The sequence below is a fragment of the Schistocerca americana genome, chromosome 2, assembly GCF_021461395.2.
Source record: "Schistocerca americana isolate TAMUIC-IGC-003095 chromosome 2, iqSchAmer2.1, whole genome shotgun sequence".
In the NCBI taxonomy this organism is placed as follows: domain Eukaryota; kingdom Metazoa; phylum Arthropoda; class Insecta; order Orthoptera; family Acrididae; genus Schistocerca; species Schistocerca americana.
Genome location: NC_060120.1, coordinates 542,497,972 through 542,517,859, shown reverse-complemented (window position 1 = coordinate 542,517,859; position 19,888 = coordinate 542,497,972). Strand labels below are relative to the sequence as shown.

At 45.8% G+C, this 19,888-nt stretch overlaps 1 long non-coding RNA gene across 1 annotated transcript; it reads left to right on the top strand.

The window, feature by feature from the left end:
- The first annotated feature begins 958 nt into the window (after positions 1-958).
- LOC124591940 lies at positions 959-19,606 on the top strand. The gene is made up of 3 exons (XR_006977269.1): positions 959-1,009; positions 14,840-15,017; positions 19,531-19,606. It is a non-coding gene; the product is annotated as an uncharacterized LOC124591940 (long non-coding RNA).
- The last annotated feature ends 282 nt before the right edge of the window (positions 19,607-19,888 follow it).

Below are 19,888 nucleotides of genomic sequence, written 5' to 3'. Positions count from 1 at the left end.
ATATGACAGTGGCCCAATGTTGACTGCAGGGGACCTGAGGGCAGACTTACGCATCTTCAAAGTTCTGGTCCACCGCATTTGATCACCACAGGAGAGGAGCGCCATATAGTGCACCAAGCACTGCCGTCCGTGAACACGTAGTGGACTCCCTGCAACATTCTGTCATCCCGCACCATCGGTTGGAAACTAACGGCACCCAGACTAGGGAATTACCACCCCATTTGTAGGCTGCCGTTACCACCACAACATAAACAACAGCGTTTGGAATGGTGCTGAGAGCGGGAAGCATAGACAGTTGATGAATGCTGTTGTACCTGTCACAGAGAACTGCATCTCCTATATGTACATAACTGCCGTCGCATTGTGCTCAGTGATAAATGTTAGTTCTGCAGTACAGTAAATGACAATCATCGACGCGTATGGTGGTGAGCTGGAGAGAGGTGTCTTTCTTGCAATGGTTTAGAGAGGCACAGGGGTGTCACGGTGTCGGGAGCCATCGGATGTACTGATATGTGGGCTCATTCTGCCAAGTTATTTATCAGTTTCACTGTATTTCGTAAGCACTGCTATGACATACGTTCCCTCAACATGCAAAGATTCATTTTGTTTTCTTCTCCCTTTCTGAGTACTTCACATTTGTTTGTCCGGCACTGTATTTTATGGAACAGTACTTGCCCCTTTTGTTTCTTAACGTGCATCTTTGTTTACTAATGCAGCTTTTGAATACTGCTTTGTAGGCGAATCTGTGTTTAATCGCTAGCCTGTTGTGTAACTGTCGTGCACAGTAGTGCTGTGTGGTGGAGCATGAGGCGGCGTCGGGTTGCAGACCGGCGCTCTGAGGCGGTGCGGGCGCCGCCGCAGGTGGTGAGCGCGCGGGTGGCGGGGGCGGCGCTGCTGGGCGAGCCGTGCGCCGCCGACGCCGACTGCGCGTCGCCGCACTCCGCCTGCAGCCAGGGCGCGTGCGCCTGCGCGGACGGCTATACGCGCGCCACCGACGCGCTCTGCATCCGTGAGTACACGCGCTCTGTTACACAAAGCATTCACAGGTCGGTTCCCGTGGCGCTGTAGACAGTTCTGCTGCTGTAGGTTGCGAGACGGCTTTCAGACTTATTCCGCATGCCACACAGAGAGTCGTTGGTCTACAACGCCCGCTCGACGATGTGTAACTTTAATTCTTCTCGGCCGTTCTGACGTGTTCTATCGCCGGTTTTTCATGGACGTTCGCAAGACTTACTGCTTTAGATATTGATTTCTAGACTGCTAATAAATAAAACTGCTACTCAAGGAAGGATACCAAATAGAGTATTAACGACCTGGGCTGTCTTCTCACAGGTAGCAGTAAATCAGTAAATACCTATGGCCACCGAGCGAGGTGGCGAAGTGGTTAGCACACTGTGAAACGTCCCCTTTTTGAAGAATTATACGAGACTGTGCTTAAACTGACACACAATATTTTTAGCGCAACGCAATCTAACTTTCAAAAATCCCTACAAAAGAATGGCCCTGACTAACATTAACCTATACGTTTCACAAATCACTTACCTCACAAAAATCTTCGTTACTCGAACTACTGCAATAAAGCAAGCGCCACTACTGCCAGCTAAATAAAAGATTCAAACTACAGAAGGCACTAACTGCTGATAGGCATAGTTAGCAAATGAAAGAATTTAATACAGAAAAAACACTGTATTTACCTTAATAGTCATAATATATATAGCAGTTCATGACAGTCTTACAAATTTCAAAACTCCGCCATCTCTCTCCCCACATCCATCACTGCTGGCGGCTCACCTCCAACTGCGCAACGCTACGCGCTGTTAACAGCCAACTGCCCAACACCACAATGGCCAACAACAATGCAAACCAGCCATAGACTGCACACAGCACAGCCAGTGACTTTCATACAGAGCGCTACGTGGCGTTACCAATATAAAAACCTAAACAGCCTACTTACAACTGGACTCGCATTCGGAAGGACGGCGGTTCAATCCCGCGTCCGGCCATCCTGATTTAGGTTTTCCGTGATTTCCCTAAATCGCTCGAGGCAAATGCCGGGATGGTTCCTTTTAAAGGGCACGGCCGACTTCCTTCCCCATCCTTCCCTAATCCTATGAGACCGTTAACCTCGCTGTCTGGTCTCTTCCCCCAAACAACCAACCAACCTACGGCCAGTTATATATATATATATATATATATATATATATATATATATATATATATATATATATATATATATATATATATATATATATAGGGCAATCAAATGAAAAAGAGATGGAAAGGTAAGTAAATTGATTATTATTTCAAAAGTAATAACCATAAGTGTTAACACAAAAGAGTACATTGCTGGAAAAAGTTAGAACACCTGGAAAGACGACGTCGATTTTGATCCAATGATGGCGTATGCCACCTGGGGGATAGTAGACGTACTGATAATGGTTTCAGCGCCGTCCACCAACAGGCAGCGTAGTGCCAATCATTGCACTCAATGTGCTCACAATCAGAAGGCAGAGTGTGGTGTAACGTATAAAGCAACCATGCCACGGTAAATGCACTCGCGCTTCTACAGCCAACTGAACGAGTTTCGGAGGGATGAAATTATTGCGGCCTTCCCAGTTGCAGGATGGTCACTTAGGAGAATTGTTGCACAAGTTGGACGCTGGACGTGCTGTGACAGTTGTGCAACGATGCTGGTATCAGTCGTCACGTTAACGTTCTCACACCTGTAGACGAGGTTCTGGACATCCACGCAGCACAGACGCCCACCAGTATCGCCGTATTGTGAGGGCAGCAGTGGCAGATCGTACAGCTACCAAGGGACAGATGAGAGGGCTTGTGAGCCCAGACGTGTCAAGACGAACTGTTGCGAGCCAGTTATTAGCAGTGGGTCTATGGGGACACACACATCTAGCCTGTCTTCCCCCTCACACCACAGCATTGACGTGCACGACGCGACTAGTATCGACACAGGATTACTTGGAATGGCGCACCGTGGTCTTCAGCGATGAAAGCAGATTCTCCCTGCGTGCAACTGATGCTTGTCTGCGCGTACGACGTACACCTGGTGAGGGCTGTCTTGTAGAGTGCATTGCTCTCGGATGCTGTGTTGCTACCTCTTTACCACGAGATTGCGGGCTCGATTCCCGACCGGGTTGGGGATTTTCTCCGCTCGGAGATTTTATGTGTCTGTTGTCCTCATCATTTCATCATCATCATTCATGACCGTAGCGAGATTGGACTGAGTAAAGAGGGCCCAGATAACCTCGCAGTTGAGCGCCCCACAAACCAAACATCATCATCTGGGGTCCTATAAGCTACAACTCTCATTTACCTGTGGTGTTCCTGGAGTGGACACTAACCAGCGCTTGGTAAGTGCAGAGTGTTATTAGACTTGTTCTTTTGCCTCTCTTGCAACAGGAAGGTGCTGTGTTGTTCCAATAGGGTGATGCTCGCCCACGCACTGCCTCTGCAACTCAACACGCTCTGCGGGACGTGTAGCAACTTCCCTGGCCAACATGATCCGCAATCTCCAATCGAGCACGTGTGGAATGTAGTGGAACGAGAAGTTACTCTTGCGACTCGTCAACCAACGACTCTTACAGGACTACTTGAATAGGTCGAACAGGCGTGGCATAACGTTTCCCAGGATATTATTTGCCATTTATACGATCGACTGCGTGCCATTGTCAGTGTCTGCACTGCCGACCGTGCTGATTACATCACGCAATAGTAAGGGTGTTTCAGCGTGGGTCGATACCTGGTTCTTCTGGACAGCTTGTGTTACTGATCTGTAAATGGAATCATTTCATCTACACAGTATACACTGCTGCAACAATAAATCTTGAGTTAACTAGAAACCTCTAAAAGCGAGTAGTAATTTTTTTCCGGCAGTGTGTATCGAACTTTAAGTCAACACGGCCAGTGTGTATACGGAAAAGTGTTTGCGGTTGCCTACTGCAACTCAACAACTACACCCAAACACATCAATAATAATTTTTTTGAAAATCGCTTTCGATACAACCACCGACCGATTAAATCTAAAACAATGTGTGTGTTATGTATGAGGCGGAACTATGGGCACCATGGGGAAAGAGTGACCTGACTGAGTCACGCAGTTTGACTCTTTGTCTGATCACAAGGGGTGGCCATTATTTCATGCGTTGATCACGTAGGCTGACGTGAGGATCAATGAACTATACGTGACGGGATGTATCTGGAACATCTTAGGTGATTAGAACGTTAGTAGACAGGAATACAATTAAATACTTAGCTTTAATTCAGCATCGGCGGTGAACGTAGATCTTGACTTTGTACAATAATATTTACAAGTGCAGTTAAACACTGAACTGCGAATACTGCTGATTGCTGCACACATATAGATCAATTGGCAAATGCATGAACTGTATGTGGCGCCTGGCTAGGTCGTAGCTACTGACTTAGCTGAAGGCTATGCTAACTAGCGTCTCTGCAGATCTCTGAAGCTATAACAAGTCAACCATTCCTATTGAAGTCGGCTGTAGAACTGGCCAGTACGCTAGCTTGTCTCGTAAGACCAGCTGAGTGGCGGCGCTCGGTCTGCTAGCGTAGACAGTGGCGACTCGCGGGTCCGATGTGTACTGGCGGACCGCGGCCGATTTGAAGCCTACAACCTAGCAAGTGTGGTGCCTTTCGGTGACACCACAGTGTGGAAGTTGGCACTAGAGATATCTGAGTAAAGTTGTAAAATCTATTAATTTTTATAAGTGCATTCATTTAAAGTGGTGAAAACGTGTAATATCTATTTCTTTAAGTGTAAGCCACTGCTCTACTCAAAGTGTTTAGACAGTGAGTCAATTAAAAGTAAAATTAATACCGCGAAAATAAAATGGATTGGACGATTGGCTGGATATGCTCTGTGTCGACGTGTGCAACAGGAGAGCGAACACAGACATTGGCGAGGCCTTGAACGGCGTAGACGCTTTGTGGTATTAAAAATTGCGTCCAGTCTTCATCAAAGTGGTGAGGCTGTTCACTTACCCGCTATTAAGTCGTCTCTGAAATCATTAAGTCGTGGACGCAAGAACTTCCCGACTTACGACACTGTGAAAATCTGTGAGCCAAGGCTACCGCTAGAACAACGGCGCTGGGAAGCACTACTTTGCTTGGCGCCTATTAATTTATGAGACACGTTAAGAAACTGTTTGAGATCATTGTAAACCACTGTTCCGAAGACGCAAACCGCGACGAGGCAAGACTTTCATTTTGTTCGGTAAAGTAATTTTGTAAATGGAGTAACAGTCATGATAGGTCAAAGTGAAGTAAAAATTAATTTGAACAATACATTATATCAGTAACAGTGATCAGACTTTTATATAATCATTCCATCACTATTATATAGCTAAACCCTTTGTCATTTACTACAAATAATAACTTGTATAAAGTAACGATTTTTAAAATCGTAATAATCGTAATAATATGTTCAGAATTTAGTTCTTCAGAATACAATGCTAACTGTGCAGATCATCCAGACTGGTTAAATTTAAGCTCTATGGTACGCTTCCATTTTCTGCAGTAAATTTTGCTAATTTAAAGTGCACAGGCCAGTTAATAATTTTCAGTAATTCATTACGTAAAACAGTTTAAAGATGGCTGTCACAGCGTGGCGTACAGTGAGTGTGGCTTGCTTCCATTGCAGAGTTCTGAGTATAAATCACAGTTACGAAATTTGCTTTTAAGTTCACAGTAAATTTCAAAATCAAATAAAATTAAAGGAGCTCCTTCAGAGCTTTGCGACCATAAGAACCTAGCCACAATATTTGTCTCAGAGGATTTCATAAGGTAAGACACAATCATCTCTTGCTCCTGCAACAGTAGCTGTTCAATGGATGGATGTATTCACAGTATCAAAATGATGCTGAAGATAGGCAGTGCTATGATTGAGGAAGTGTTTTTGTAATAGAGGAAGCATTTTAAGATCGAGGCCCTGCAACAATCAGTTACTTCGGAATTGTTCAACAAAAGTCAGTTTGGTGCGCACACGGTTCAGTTCATAAAGAAAGGTGATAACAATAACGTTATTTACTCAAATACGATGTGGAAAAGGTAATGAGACAGACAACATTGCGAGCGATCTGGCAAAGCTGTATCGTTCTACTTGTGTTGACCGGTGTGTTCATCCCTTCTGTATGCTCAGTCCGAGTTTCAGCTCCGTTCAGCCATCACGTAATTTTTGAGAGCTCCATCAGTGAAGTTGTGATTTTGTTACGTGTTTGAAAATGGAACAGCGGAATTTAGAGCAACGTTATGGCATCAAGTTTTGTATTAAATTGGGGAATACGCGAATGTGACCTTTGAAAAGTTGAAACAGGCCTACGGGGAACATTTCTTATCAAGAGCACAGGTTTTTCGCAGCCACAAATCATTTTTGAAAGGCCGAGAACATGTTGAAGACGAACCTCTTGCAGGAAGACCTTCAACTTCAAAAACTGACGGAAACGCCGAACGTGTGTGTGCTCTTGTGAGATCAAATCGAATTTGTTCCTCCAGGACAAACTGTCAACAGAATGTTTTACAAAGATCTCCTCGAAAGGCTCACGAAAAGGGTGAAACGAGTGGGACTGGACATTGCAGACAAGTGGATGCTGCGTCACGACAACGCTCCATATCACATGGCCGCCTCTATCACGGAATTTTTGACCTTAAATGGCACTCCTGTTGTTCCATAGCCGCCCTATTCACATGATCTGAGCCCTCGTGTCTTTTTTATTTTCTGAAGTTGAAAAATGTCTTAAAAGGACTTCATTTTGGGACTCTGCCGAACATTCAGAAGAATGTGACCAACATGTTGAATGAAGACTCTACTAGTGGAAATCTTTCAGCGCTGTTACCAAGACTGGGAACAACGACTCCGCCAGTGTTCAGCTGCCGAGGGGAACTACTTTGAAGCGGACAACGCTGTTGTTTGAAAAAAATATAAAAACTTTGGTAGATAGAAAAATAAATCTAATTACTTTTCTCACACATCTCGTAAATACAATGCAAATACTCTAGTGAGTGACAGGGTGTTTATTTGCGTTCGTTGATAACCTTCGAGAAGGGTAAAAATTACTCTTCGCTACGGGTAAGGTCATGTGCCACAGCCATGCAGACGGCAGGTACAACGTCGAATTTCGCCCGCAGCTGCCGATGACGTGGGACTTCAGCTTTCGTAATACAGTATAAAATTTTTGAGTACACTTGGTGCATTTAGACGATATTTACATATACAACAGACAATTATAAGACTAACTGGTCACAAAAATATCAGTTTTGTAATAAATGTCAAATAAGAAACTTGAGGAGACTGTTCGCAATTTGTTGCCACTTGAAAACTCAAATTTAATTTATTAAAATCGTGAGGGTTCGGTCTCACTACGGAACCATGATTTTACCCATGCGTGTAACTCTCCGTCCGAATCAAATCGACGGCCACGAATGTCTTTTTTTCAAGTCTCCAAAGGCGTGGAAACCGCATGGGGAGAGATCGGCACTGTGTGGAGGCTGTATGAGGCCTTCCTAGCGAAACTTCTGCAGCGCCCTCGAAACAATCTTGGCACATGTGGGCCCGCCCTATGCTGTAGACGTTTTGCTGGAAAGCTCTTACACGTCCTGCATTTATGCCCGATCTCTCCCCATGATATTTCCCTGTTTCTGGAGCCCTGGAGAACGACATTCGTGGCCGTCGATTTGCTTGCGATGAAGACATGCACGCCTAGCTACAATCGTGGTTCTGTAGGCAACAGCAAACTTTTTTCATGAAGGCATTGTCTTGATTCACAGTGGGGTAAATGTACTAACAGTTACCGCGATTACTTTTGAAATAATAAGCAGTTTACTTACTCTTCGAAGTCTTTCGCGGTGGTATGCTTCAATAAAATCTTCTCGGTTTAGAAGACACATCACTTCAAATAAAACAGTCGAGCTTTCGATAGCTGTCTCTGCCATTGCCATCAGGAATTAAAATCAATAACTCTGGGGCTGGCACGGTGTCTATGGCGTCCCCTGTGAATACAGTAGGATTTACGTATGTCAAACTATTCGCACTATTGCTGAGCGTTGTAGAGAGCACTCACGACATATTAAACAAAGAGAAGTCGGCCGTAGCGGCACGTTGCCTAGAAAACGGACATGAAATATAATTTGCAAATGCGGAAGTTCAAACATCACCCATCATATTGGCATTATGTTGTAAAAGAAACAGTCAGAATTATAATAAATATTAACAGATTTAACACAGACGAGGGGTACATATTTAGTGGGGCGTATGGTCAGGTTTTGGACGTTGAGCGAAAGCAGAGGCTAAGACAGAGCGGTAGATTCAAGCGTGGCTCCAGCCCTTCGCGCCATCTGACGGGGCTGCCAGGAGCTGTCCAACTTGCCTTCTGCACCTGCGGCAGTCCAGCTCCTTCAAGTTAGACGAGTTTCGTTCTTTGTAGTTTTGTCGTTTGACGCTTATTTCGTGAGATATTTGGCCCGGTCACGATCAGTGGACCACCCTGTATAAGCAGAACAACGTGCTAGTCCCGGCAGTCAGTTGTTTTAACTCCTGATGGCAGCTGTCGAAAGCTCGAGTATTTTATTCGAAGTGATGCAGCCTGTAAACCGAGAAGATTATATTGAAGTTTATTTACTTTTTTACATATGTCTCGTTTTCATCTGACTGCCCTAATACAAACGTTTCTCGTGAATGAGTTTAGGCCTACTGACGAAAAATGAATCAAATTGCCTACTGTAATTCCTGAGATTAGCCTGCACATACAGACAGAAAAACGTGTTGGGGGACTTTAAATTATAATACGTATAGTAATAGACAAACTTAGCTGCTCTCAGCAGCTGCGGTAGCGCCTTATTGCTTTTCCCGCCAGTTATCGCATCCTCTCTAGCTGACCAGCTTGTAGCTCTCATCATTACCACGAGATGTCATTCCAGATACCAATTAAACATGGAACCTTTAACAACACACATATTACTCTCATCATTACTATCAACAATAACTTACATCCACTGCCCTTGCTCGTGAGTCAGTCTATCTGTTAATGAAAATCGTATCAAAATCCCTGTACTACTACCTCCTGAGATTAACTACAACATATAGGCAGAGATACGCGACGGGAGACTCACATTTATTGTGTTTTGACAACAGGAGGAGTACAGGAATAAACTATTAGTTGCCACCTGTTGCAGCAACAAGGCTCTAACCCAGCTGGGCGTAAACTCAAACTGAGCTTGGCTGACAGATACTGATTCAGCTATGTGCCATAGTTCAACAGTAGCAGTGGCGAGCGAGTGGTTGCTCTCTCGACAATCCAAGACGAGATATTTTCAATGGGTGAGCGTAATGGAAGCCCTGCTGTTCAGGGTAAGACTGGAACACCCTCTGAATCGAAACAGGTCAGGAAAGGACAGGCAAAACGCAATCCTGCATTACGTCGTTGAGAGATAACGTCATGGAGACCTCAAAGAAGGGCACATCCACCGGGCTTAGCACTGCCATCCAAATGTCCGGCTGTGACAAACAGAAATGATGGTTTTATGTATCCAATGGCACACTATACCATCATGCCAGATGCAGGACCCGTGTGGCGATGACGAATGCAATTTGGCAACGTTTATTCTTCTTAGAGATTTTACACACGGAAACTTCCATCGTGGTTTATACGCAGAACCACAACTCATCTAAAAAACCAATTGTTGGCACACTGTGTCCAGTGTTGTCACTGGGCGCACCACTACTGGCGTGTCTTTCTCTGCTGTCGGGTCACGGGAGGCCGAAACAATGGTCGCCGTGGTGGCAGTGCGTCCTGTTTCAGCAGCTGTCGCCCTCTCAGTGTGGGCACCTGTCCTGCTACAATCAAGTCCAGTTTTTAACTCAAGGTGAGTCACATGGCTATTGTCCTGTAAGGTTCAATGAGCAAGATGTCTGTTCACTCTGGCACAAGCAGGATGTGGAAGTTGAGATCTTCCTTAGTGGTGAGTATGGCCATCCTGAACCCATAGATTCTATAGTCGCTTGAAAGTCGTAGGATCCCAACTAATGCGAGTTGTAATATCTATGGTCGATAAGCTGCAGTCTAGATAGGCTACGATCCTACCCTTGTGAAATTCCGACACGTACTGGTAGCCGACTGTTCTTCTCGCAAGAGACATAATACGTTCCTCTCACAAACAACCGACTTTCAGAAGTGATTTATGAATGCTATGTAAACTTTCCTTACGTACAGGGCTATTCAAAAAGAAGGAATAGATTTCAAACATTTATTTCTTCAAAACTACAGAAGATAGAAACACAACTCAAACGTTCCTGGAAACAGAAAAGTTCAAATTTTTATGGATTGAGGGTGAGCACCATGTGTTACACGATAAATATCAAAACGGTTGTTCATTTCCTGCCACAAAAGAAGCAGCTGATCTCTCGTTATCTACTTCACAGCTTCAACAATGCTGTGAGGCAGATTTCAAGAGTGGCAGGAGTAGGGGGGATTAAAACACGGTCTTTTATGTAACCCCACAGATAAAAGTCACAAGGTGTGAGATTGATTTGGGACATTGGATTGAAAGAGGAGGAGCAGAAGATGAATCTCAGCGCCGGTGCACACCCTCCCCCGCCCCCCCCCCCCAAGTCTTCAGATCTCATCCTAGTGACTTTTATCTCTTACGTAAAAGACCGCGTTTTTACTCCCGCCCCCTACACCTGACACTCTTGAAATCTGCGACACTGCATTGTTGAACTTGCGAAGACGATAACGAGAGACCAGCTGCTTCTCTGTTCCTTCTTTTTGAAATAGACCTGTACATACTTCTAGCGGTGGAGCTAAATGCTAAACATTTGCATATCCAAGCATGAAGTGTATATCACGTCAGTTCCACTTTTCTTGCACTCCGCCTTCATGACGTTGCAATATTAAGGGCCAGGAGTATTTTATCCAATTACACTACTGGCCATTAAAATTGCTACACCATGAAGATGACGTGCTACAGACGCGAAATTTAACCGACAGGATGAAGATGCTGTGAAATGAAAATGGTTAGCTTTTCAGAGCATTCATACATGGCTGGTGCCGGTGGCGACACCTACAACGTGCTGACATGAGGAAAGTTTTCAACCGATTTCTCATACACAAACAGCAGTTGACCGGCGTTGCCTGGTGAAACGTTGTTGAGATGCCTCGTCTAAAGTGGAGAGATACGTACCATCAAGTTTCCGACTTTGATAAAGGACGGATTGTAGCCTATCACGATTGCGGTTTATCGTATCGCGACATTGCTGCTCGCGCTGGTCGAGATCCAATGACTATTAGCAGAATATGGAATCGGTGGGTTCAGGAGGGTAATACGGAACGCCGTGCTGGATCCCAACGGCCTCGTATCACTAGCAGTCGAGATGACAGACATCTTATCTGCATGGCTGTAACGGATCGTGCAGCCACGTCTCGATCCCTGAGTCAACAGATGGGGACGTTTGCAAGACAACAACCATCTGCACGAACAGTTCGACGACGTTTGCAGCAGCATGGACTATCAGCTCGGAGACCATGGCTGCGGTTACCCTTGACGATGCATCACAGTCAGGAGCGTCTGCGATGGTGTACTCAACGACGAACCTGGCTGCACAAATGGCAAAACGTAATTTTTTCGGATAAATCCAGGTTCTGTTTACAGCATCATGATGGTCGCATCCGTGTTTGGCGACATCGCGGTAAACGCACATTGGAAGCGTGTATTCGTCATCGCCATACTGGCGTATCACCCGGCGTGATGGTAACGGGTGCCGTTGGTTACGCGTCTCGGTCACCTCTTGTTCGCACTGACGGCACTATGAACAGTGGACGTTACATTTCAGATGTGTTACGACCCGTGGCTCTACCCTTCATTCGATCCCTGCGAAACCCTACATTTCAGCAGGATGATGCACGACCGCATATTGCAGGTCCTGTACGGGCCTTTCTGGATACAGAAAATGTTCGACTGCTGCCCTGGCCATCACATGCTCCAGATCTCTCACCAATTGAAAATGTCTGGTCAGTGGTGGCCGAGCAACTGGCTCGTCACAATACGCCAGTCACTACTCTTGATGAACTGTGGTATCGTGTTAAAGCTGCATGGACAGCTGTACCTGTACACGCCATCCAAGCTCTGTTTGACTCAATGCCCAGGCGTATCAAGGCCGTTATTACGGCTAGAGGTGGTTGTTCTGGGTACTGATTTCTCAGAATCTATGCACCCAAATTGCGTGAAAATGCAATCACGTGTCAGTTCTAGTATAATATATTTGTCCAATGAATACCCGTTTATTATCTGCATTTCTTCTTGGTGTAGCAATTTTAATGGCCAGTAGTGTACCATCAGAACTCACACCATGGCAAGGGAGACAGCTTATCAGCATGATTAAATGCAACATGAAAACACGTGCCAGAAAATGCAGCGTGCTTTGCAGCTGCCAGCTCCAGCATGAATGCAAGACGATCAGGATACGCAAAGGCAACATTTAGGGTACATTCCGTACGCGGGCGACGCCACAAACAAGATCGGTAGGATCCTACGACGACGCAACACGAAGAGAGTGTTCCGCTCATCTTCTAAGACATGGACGTCATTAGGCTCAAGAAACGTAACTTGTCTTTGAAGCGTACATTGGCGAGGCAATACGCACAACTGAAGAGAGGTGGGACGGTCAAAAACGTCACAAAACATAAACAGCAGGTTCCTTCCTTAGCGAAGCTGGGACTCCCACTGTTGCCTTTTGCCGACTGCGCAGCACAGGGCGCGCGATATGAACTACGTGACGGCACCACTGCAACCGACAGGGGAAGCATACATCCGAGGAGTCACCGATGCGCTCATCTTTGGCATAATTGTAGCTCAAATATAGATGTAAAGAATATTGCTCTATTACGATTCACTTTTTAATAATTTTTGGGCAATGGAAGTTCAACGTTTTTCAAATCCGTCGAAAACCGCACGAGAGCGCTTGACGTCGAGCAGCGGCGTTAGCACAATCGGCTAAGGCGTCAGACTGGAAGTCAGTACACGCTCTGTTGGAGTCATGTCAGTTTATCCTCTTCAAATCTTAGGATAAATGTTAAAAGTGGTGCTAACGGCTAAAAAGAAGTCCAGCACGCAACAGGAGGAAAGCAGTCAACGCCGGCCAATTCCATGAATAGCAGACGGCTGCTATTGCTGCTGCCGTAACAACATAAACATAGTGTACGTTATTCAAAGCAGGTGTAGTATGGTATAACTCCACTGTGCACACGAATGTATGGATAAAGAAACGTTAATCACGATACCTCATTATACGCCGATTATTTAGTTTCAATAACGTACCACTGTGATTATCATTAATATTACTATTAATTATTATCCGAACAAATATGAATTGTTATAGAGGGGCAAATACACTCTAACACAATGAAAACAACACCACACGAAGAAATTATCCGAATGGGACGGAAATCGGTAGATATGATGTACATGTACAGGGAAACAAATGATTACAATTTAAGAGAAATTGTACGATTTATTCAAGAGAAAGAGCTTCACAAATTGAAGAAGTGAATAGCGCATTAGCCGGCCGCTGTGGCCGAGCGGTAGCGGTTCTAGGCGCTTCAGTCCGGAACCGCGCTGCTGCTACGGTCGCAGGTTCGAATCCTGCCTCAGGCATGGATGTGCGTGATGTCCTTAGGTTAGTTAGGTTTAAGTAGATCTAAGTTCTAAGGGACTGATGACCTCAGATGTTAAGTCCCATTGTGTTCAGAGCCATTTGAACCATTTTGAACCAGTGGCTGGACACCAACCTGAGTGTTGCCCACTATATGGCGAGCTAACCATGAGTGGTGGTCTGTGGTGGCATATCCATTCATCCGTGCACACTTACAGCACAATGGTACTTCGACGATGTTCTGCATCTCATTTTGTTGCCCTTCACGGCAAGCCGTCTTATGAAGCATTCCCCGATAACGTTTGAGAAGGACATCGTAATAGAGCTTTGTTCGCTATATCCGAATGTGTTCTACAATCGTGCTAAAACTGAACAAAATGGGTGACTTGTTGGGCGTATCCTTCCCTTGTAGGCAGCCGGCCCCTGAACCCCACGACGGCGCCGACGTCTGAGGAGGACGGTACTGGCTTCCTCAGAAGTCGCCTCAAGATGGTAGCAAGTTTTGTTACTGGATATTCATGCAGAAACAACGTCTCAGTCCGATAAAATCCCCTAGAATAATTAAAATTTCTTAGCATTTGGCGACAAAATCTCCCACTGTTTGTAGCTTTCGTGCAGTATAGTCACCGGTTTAGAACAGATGGCCTCAAAAATGCAACACATAGACACTGAAACATTAAAAGACAAAGGAAATAGCTGGAATGACACTGAAAAGGACGACGCACTCGACTATCCCACCATTTAGGCATAGACGCGTTTTTGGCGGCTGTAAGGGTATTGGGCGTCAAAAACAACTTCCAAATTTACCACAAGGAGGTACTCATCTAGTACGGACCCTAAAGAGCAGCATAAGGCCAGTAAAAAATCTGAAAAATTACGCCAGTTCTCTGTAATACCCGTCCAGCTCCTTCGCATAAAGCAAAACAGTAGTACCTTAACATTTGCAGTTTATGAGAAAAAATGTACAAACGGTCCTAGTTTCATAAAATTTCTACTTGATTAAGTTCATAATAGTTTTCAGGTATCTATGCCGATCTTCTGATGTCTGCATTTGTCTTGTTTGAACTGTTTGCAACAGATAACACACTTTTTGTATATGAACGAGCACACGAGAAGTAAGTAGACTTTCCAGAGGTAGCTTCTATTGAATTCTTCTTGATCTAGCTGAGGACATTCCGGCCTTCGACGGAAACTCATACATGCGACTGAAAGCGCTGGAGGCGTACAACAAGCTGAGCATCGAGGTGGAGTTCAAGACGTACGAGAGCAACGGCATCATCCTGTACACGCAGCAGGAGGACGACGGCACGGGAGACTACGTGTCGCTGGCCGTCGTTAATGGGTGAGTACCGGCAGCTGTTCTGAGCGAACCGCGCATAAATCACCAAACTGATTTCGTACTGACTAAGTGGCAGCATTTCTTCGGTTGTTGATTTCTCTGTCATTCTCATAAGCGGCATGGAGCGGACTTCCACGAGCCACTTGCATCCTTCTAGTGCATACACTCTTGTAACTACGACGACAGTGAAACTGACAGATTATTTTGTTCTTACGTAGACAAAGACAGCGGCTAAGCAGAAATGCAGTTGGGTGGCTTTTCGCTGTTTAAAACAATCCAGTATCACATTATTCCCTATACATCGAGTTGTTTCCCTGTAATTACGGGAGGACGACGGTTCAATCCCGCGTCCGGCCATCCTGATTTAGGTTTTCCGTGATTTCCCTAAATCGCTCCAGGCAAATGCCGGGATGGTTCCTTTCAAAGGGCACGGCCGACTTCCTTCCCCGTCCTTCCCTAATCCGATGAGACCGATGACCTCGCTGTCTGGTCTCCTTCCCCAAAATAATCCAACCCAACCCTGTAATTACGTATATCTGCATGGAGAAACGTTTGTAGCTGTAGGGGTGTCTGGTGTCATCTCATGTTCAACGTATTAATGACCTTTTGTGATGTGACGGCAGAGATATTGGTGGCGTTCGAAGCGCTGGTTTCTTTGCACATAGTACGCTAAAATATAATTTTTTTGAACGCTTTTTGTCATTACACCATATTAAAATGGTCACGTGGACGTGGAGAACAACTGCAATGGCTAAGACGCTTGCCATTCAGAGAAGAATAGAGATTAACAGCAAAGCAGTTCTAGGGTTTAGCATGGGATGCCTCTCCTGGTGGGCTAGTGGCTGATTTTACTGCCATGTCTGGACGAGTGTAGAGGGCGGGTATACTAGTTACTGGGGACTCCAACATTAGGCGGTAATGGACTCCCTCAGGAAAATAGCTGGGAGACGGGAAAGAAGGCCGGTATGCACTGGATGTGTTTGCCGGTGGCTGCTCAACGCGCTGGGTGAGATCGACTGCAAACCGTGACTCATGTCGGCACGAATGATGCCTGCCTTATGCATTCTGAGGCTATCCTTGGTACCTAATGGTAATTGGCTGAGTTTGTGAAAGCAGCTAATATCCGACGCCGAGGCAAGTTAAAGAAAAGTCCAATATCATAATATTCCCTGCATGTCACATTGTTTTACTGTATTTGCGTATATCTCCTTGGAGAAATATTTTTAACTTCAGCGTTGCCTGGTCTCATCTCATGTCCATCGTATTCCAATCTGACTCACTCTCTGTAGCATCGTAATCAGAGCGACAGCAATCCTCTGGTTTAAAGCCGAGCGTAAGGCCTAAATCAGAGGCTCAGCCGATTCTGCGACGATATCGTATGCCAATTCGACTTCCGATATAGGACGTGGAATTGTAGCCCCGCCCTCTCCCTCCTAAATAGGTCAGGTGTGTACTACATATAGGAACCGGTTAATAGGGTAGCGGAGTACCTGTCGCGTGCACGTGGTATTTTTTAGATCAGTGCTTCACGTTGGGGTTAGTGATGAACACCCTGCCGAAACCGAAGGTTAATCAGCGACATTATTCTCAGAGAGCAATTCTCCTCGCAGATCGGAAATAGAAAAGATTAATATAACATTTCTAAACTGCTGGAGTACCCATAGTAAGGTATCAGTAGTATCCTTTATTAAAGATAATGATGCATAGATATCATTAGGAACAGAAAATTGGTTAATACCTGAAGTGAACAGCTGTGAAGTCCTGAATTCGGATTGGAATTACGTCACCTGTACAGATTATACGACTATTGTGATGGCGTATTTATTGCAGTAAAGAATCCGAGCAGCGCTGCTGTATGGCAGCAGCAGTCATCGCGGGCATGAGCGGTGCCGTCGCTGCTGGAATATTGGGTATTCGTCGTGCTTTACTGGCCCTCCTAGTACATATCAGTCAACGAATATCATAATAATTTGTGAGCGCGCTATCTAATAGGCACGTAAGATTTGTAACGGGAAACAAACCAGCGTTTTCCGTCGACACTGGACGTCGCGCTAAATATGTGATGATCAGCCTCTGTTTGGGGTGACTCCAGTTACACATTGCAAAAACGAAGTTGCAGATACCTGCCGAAATACCAGAGAAAATGGGTATGACGTCTCATAGGGGGTCACCAGTTTTGGTATATTGTAAACACTAAGGATAGTTGATTTTTGCAGTGACAGGCAGGTGACCCTGTAATTGCGGATAATACTGTTAGTGTACAGTAATGCCAACAAATCAGTAGAAACAGTACCTACCTTAGAATACCTAAGAGTAACGAACCTTGCCAGGCCGGATTAAGAGAAGAAATAGAGAAGATCCAACGAAAAGCGGCGTGTTTCGTCACGGGATGGTTTAGCCGGCGCTAGAGAGTTATAGAGGTGTTCAATAAACTCCAGTGGTAGACTGTGCAAGAGCGGCGTTGTACATAACGTGAGGTTTGCTATTACGGAAGAGTACTTTCCGCCAAGAGTTGGCCAACATATTACTTTCTTCCACATATGTCTAGTGAAACGATCACACATAAATTAAAGCTAATGATGAGGTTTACTGACAATCATTATGCGCCATTCGCGAACGAAAAATGAGGGTACGTGGGAACAGATAATGCATCAGAATACCTCCTCCATATAGATACAGATGTAGATATACAAAGGAAAAGGGTAAAAAATTAAATTCTTCAACTAAGGAAAACAAATTCTATCCGTGAAGCTAGCTCTGGCGGTGGGTAGCAAGGGGATGAAGGAAGATAGCTCTGTCCCGTACACAGGCTGCGCAGGCTGCTGTAAGACGAAGATGCCGGTGTAATAAGATCCGCCCATTTCATCAGGTTAGCCAAAAATGAAGTGGAAACTTCCTGCTCTGTGATTCACACCGAGAAGCTGCGAAGATAAGGGGTAACGAACGATTAGTTTTCTCTGATCGGAGGTTTACGGGTGTCAGATCCTGTACCTTCTGCAGGTAAGAAGGCTGTCCTCGAAGCAGGCACCAAACACTTGATTGACGAACCCACGAAGTGTGTGCTGTTAGCTGTGGATCACACTGCGTACATTCATCGGAGTCGCACTACATAGCATACGTGTTGTAGCAACGCACTCAGACGGAAACTTTTTGGTCGCCCCTTCTACATTAAATGAATAAAGACGTCCTCTGTATTAAGTACAAAACAAAGAAAGGATCAAAACCTAGCGAAGAGGAAAAGAAGCCGTAATAATCTGAAGAGCCAAAGAAACTGGTACACCTGCCTAATATCGTGTACGGCCCCAAGTGCCGCAACACGACGTGGCGTGAACTCGGCTAATGTCTGAAGTAGTGGCACAGGGAATTGACACCATGAATCCTGCAGGGCTGTCCATAAATCAGTAAGAGTACGAAGGGTGGAGATCTCTTCTGAATAGGACGTTATAAGACATCCCAGATATTCTCAATAATATTGATGTCTGGGGAGTTCGGTGATCAGCGGAAGTTTTTAAACTCTGAAGAGTGTTTCTGGAGCCACTCTGTAGCAATTCTGGACGTGTGGTGTGTCGCATTGTCCTGCTCGAATTGTCCAAGTCCGTCGGAATGCACAATGGACATGAATGGATGGAATTGATCACACAGGATGCTTACGTATGTGTCACCTGTCAGAGTAGTATCTAGACATATCAGGTGACCCATATGACTCCAACTGTATACGCCCCACACCGTTACAGAGCCTCCACCACCTTGAACAGTCCCATGCTGACATGCAGGGTCCGTGGATTCACGAGGTTGTCTCCATACACGTACACGTCCATTTTCTCGATACAATTTGAAATAAGATTCGCCCGATCAGGCAACAGATTTCGAGTCATGAACGGTCCAATATCGGTGTTGAGGGGCCTAGCGAGACGTAAAGCTTTGTGTCGTGCAGTCATCAGAGGTAGATGATTGGGCCTTCGGGTCCGAAAGCGGATAGCGATGATGATTCGTTGAATGGTTCGCACGCTGACATTTGTTGATGACCCAGCACTGAAATCTGCAGCAGTTTGCGGAAGGGTTGCACTTCTGTCACTTTTAACGATTCTCTTCAGTCGCCGTTGGTCCCGTTCTTGTAGTATCTTCTTCTGGCCGCAGCGACGTCGGTAATTTGACGTTTTACCGGATTCCTGATATTCAGGGAACACGCATGAAATGGTCGTACCGGAAAATCCTAGCTTCATCGCTACCTCGGAGATGCTGTGTCCCATCGCTCGTGCGCCGACTATAACATCACGTTCAAACTCGCTTAAATCTTGATAACCTGAGATTGTAGCAGCTGTAACCGATCTAACAACTGCGCAAGACACTTGTTACCTTCTGTACATGGGCGTTGCCGACCACAGTGCCGTATTCTGCCTGTTTACATGTTTGTATTTGAATACGCATGCCTATAGCAGTTCCTTTGGCGCTTCGGTGCGAGTGCGAAGTAAGAGTGCGGGTGAGTGAGTGTGTGTGTGGCTGCGCCGTGTTGCAGGCGCGTGCAGTTCCGGCTGAACGTGGGCAACGGCCCGCTGGTGCTGGAGAGCGGCGAGCGCGTGTCGGACGGCGAGTGGCACCGCGCCGTGGCGCGCCGCTACCACCGCGACGCCGCGCTGCGCGTCGACGCCGGGCAAGAGGCGGCCGGCCAGTCGCACGGCACGCACCAGTTCCTAGACCTGCGCCAGCCCGCCTTCCTCGGCTTCGTGCCCTCCAACTACTCCAGGTACGCGGCCCACCTTATCAGTGGGCTCCAGTAGTATATCGAATCACTCACACAGCTTGTCACAGCACTTACAGGTGTACACTACCTGAGCAAAAGTGTCTGGACACCAGCTATGTCATCCGGGGTTGAC